The sequence below is a fragment of the Hordeum vulgare genome, chromosome 7H (assembly GCF_904849725.1).
Source record: "Hordeum vulgare subsp. vulgare chromosome 7H, MorexV3_pseudomolecules_assembly, whole genome shotgun sequence".
In the NCBI taxonomy this organism is placed as follows: Eukaryota; Viridiplantae; Streptophyta; class Magnoliopsida; order Poales; family Poaceae; genus Hordeum; species Hordeum vulgare.
Window position 1 is genome coordinate 453,851,902 of NC_058524.1, and position 3,296 is coordinate 453,855,197.

General features: G+C 52.4%; 1 long non-coding RNA gene across 1 annotated transcript; it reads left to right on the plus strand.

The window, feature by feature from the left end:
* Window positions 1-349: 349 nt before the first annotated feature.
* LOC123411151 lies at window positions 350-1,708 on the plus strand. The gene is made up of 2 exons (XR_006613196.1): window positions 350-860; window positions 964-1,708. It is a non-coding gene; the product is annotated as an uncharacterized LOC123411151 (long non-coding RNA).
* Window positions 1,709-3,296: the final 1,588 nt, after the last annotated feature.

The following is a 3,296-nucleotide window of genomic DNA, read 5'->3' on the forward strand; positions in this document are numbered from 1 at the left end:
CCGGCCGGCGTGGCGAGGGGTCGGGACGGCTTGGACGCGATGTCGGCGAGTCGAGGCACGGTAGAGGCAGTGTGCGGCGGCGACGCAGCCGGCGTGGGAGGAGCGGCTGCTGCGGGAGGAGAAATTGGCTGGTGTCGAGTCCATGGTGAACAGCACGGCGACTTGAAGGGGAGGCCGGCTTGGGGCGAGACCGAGGAGGCGCGAGACGCGATCGCGGCGACATGCACAGATGGAAGGGGATCTGGGCGAGGCGAGCTTGGGCATGTCCGTGCTGTTGGCGATGAATGGATCGAGGCATTTGGGGCGAGAGATCAGAGAGAGGTTAATTTGCAGGACATTAATTCTAAGATGACGGGATTTTTTCCCTTACATACCAAAAGTACGTTATGAGCATCGGATTGAATCAATGGTTGTTGACTAGTCTGGCGCTCTTCTTCTATCAAACTATAGATAGGAAGGGTTTTTCCTTTATCTTCTCACCAACTAGTCTCCCACGTCTTTTCATTTTGATGGTGTGACCTCGCGCAAAGCTTGGATGGTTTTCTCTGGACCGGAGCACTAGAAATACTAGTTTTATCTTCTCCACGGCAACACATGCACGTGAATGATGCCTTGGCACTTGGTGGCCGTGAGCTCCATCCCTCTTTTTCTTTTGATGAGCCCGCTGCTAGTGGAGCAGGTCTCTCCTTTTTTGCTTCTGTTTCCCAGTCAATAGGTGTGTTTCCTCCCGGACGAACGACGGAGTATAGCAATTACACCGAGCAAACTCGTTTGCTCCTCTAGGCTACGGTGAGATTATTCTCGATGAGGTAGTTTACAGCAAATTGGTTTTCAGACTTTAGTCGGATTCGTTGATGAAGGTACTTCTCTGGCCGCTCTTTGTCCACGAAAAGTCAGCGGAGGATTTGTCCAAAGCGGTTTTAATGTCCAACACTGTTATGCCACTTCTGGTGCTGATGGCAGGAGAGGCGACAGCGGCAAGGCCCAAGGCCTCGGCAGTAAGGTGTGGCGACGATTTACGGGCACGCAGGAGGAACGTGCGGCGGGCTAGGGATTCCAACATCGGCAACAGGTGTGCGGCCGTGGCGCGCATTGAGGCAGGTGGCGGAGCGAGGCGCACGGTGGCGGACACGGCAGGCGCAGCGTCGCGCAGCAGCGAGAGCTGCGGCTGAAGGTGGAGGTGCGGCGGGTTGGAGCATGCGGAGATGAAGGCGAAGGCATGGCGCGACCGATGCAGCCGGGCGAGTTGAAGCGAAAACTGCAGTTGTGGAGAAGACCAGCAGGGGAGGAGACGGCAAGACGGCCGGCGGCTTGACGGGTGTGTTTGAGCGCAGACTGCGCGGGGCAGGTGAGCGGATGGCCGGAGCTCATCGCAATACAGTGGGTGGAGTCGACCGTAAGAGCGGCGGCTCAAGGATATTGTGGCTCGGGGTCGGCTTAATACAGGGCGACACCGTCCCAGATCGAGATGAACTCGGAGCGAGGCGGAGGCGCGTCACCAGCATGGTAGGGCAGCTTGCGACGAAGCCAGCAGCAGTTGCGACGAGACCGAGTCTGCCTCTGAACTGTGGTCTTTCTTCCAATAGCTTCATGTACGCGATGTTTGATACTGGACGCTGTTTTTGCTTTTAATTTGATATGAGGGAACAGTCCCCTTATCTTGTCTGGACGCTGTAGTTCTTTGTAGCTTTGGGATTTGATAGTTCAACAACAACGCAACCAGATGTGCATTGGGTGTAGCAGAGGTAATTACCCGTGACAGCTGCACCATAGAATCGATCTCAGGTGACGATGCGGCAGCGCAGCATATGGTGGCTCTGCAGGAAAGCTCACGAACTCCGCGACACGTGGTAGAACTAGTAGAAATAGATCCTCTATTCAGACTCAAAAAATCTCGTCCCATCCGAGCGTGTAGAACAGCAAACCCTAATTCCAAATTGACAAGTCTCGGCTTTTCTTCATCTGAACAATCGCGAGCTTCCCGGTCCCTAAAGAATTCCCTTCAAGAACACAATTCCACCGTGCGATCAGCCCCACGGTGGGCGCCAACTATCGTGGTTTGTCACGGCAGATGTCCTCGTGAGAGAACTTAGGTGTGAGGCCATCGCAACCATGTGGCGGCTTGAAGGGGTTGGTCGGAATCGAGAGACGCAAGTTTACCCAGGTTCGGCCCGTCCGATGGAGGTAAAAGCCTACGTCCTGCTTGTGCTTCATCGATGAAGATGATGATCTCGATTACAAGGGTGCAGATTCACCACCTCTAATGTCGCGGGTGTCTAATCTGTCTATCTCATGATTTGTCTTGTCTAGACCTAAGTTGTGAATCTTGTCCCTCTTGGGGCACCTTACCCCTCCTTATATAGGTGGAAGGGGTAGGTTTACATGTAGAGTCCTACTAGGAGCAGGAATATGATTAGTCTCTCTTGAATCCTAATCCGGGTCTTGTTTCCTTCTTGTGGGAGTCTTTCTTCTTGGGCCTTCTCTTGTGAGTCGGCCCTCCTGGCCTCTCTATGAGTCGCCTTATGCCAGGGTGCACGCTGGGCCTTGGGCCTTTGTCATTTATCTAAGTCGCCTGTGGGGACAAGTATGAGTCGCCCGCCAGGTCACTGCCGAGTCGCCGATGAATCGCCAAGTCCTTTGGCGGGTCATACTCCAAGCCGGGTTACACTGCGGGGTATTATCCCCGACAGGCTTCCTTAAATGCCTGAGGTCTTCATGAGCAAGCAAGTTGGATGCACACCCCACATAGCTTCACTGGAAATTTCATACACTTATAGCTCTAGTTCATCATTTGCATGGCAACCCCTACTCCTTGTATCAATATCTATCAATGGGTATCTCCATAACCCGTCTAGCTGACGGCAAAACATATTCACTGGCAGCAAAATCTTTGTCGTCTGCTTGAATGAAGACTGACGACAATATACCTTTTTGCGGGCATGGTGGATGGCGACATTGTTTGCCGCCATGGGCTGACGACAAAATTTTCGTCGTTTGTATTCTTTCTTTCACCTCTGTAGCGTCCTGACGGCAAAATGCATGATTCCTGTAGTGGATACTACTGATGATAAGAGGTAGTACCACTCGTGGGAGCGGTACTACCGCTTGGAACAGAAAACCTGCCTAGAACTGCCATAAATTCATATACGAGCTCCGAATTGAGCAAACTCAAGCTTGTTGGATTCAGGACGACAAGAGCTATCCAACGTGAGTTATGAAAATGCCAATGATATAGAGATGTGAAACCTCTATGAATGAAGAATTGGAAAAAACTCCAACACCAAAAACATCATAGA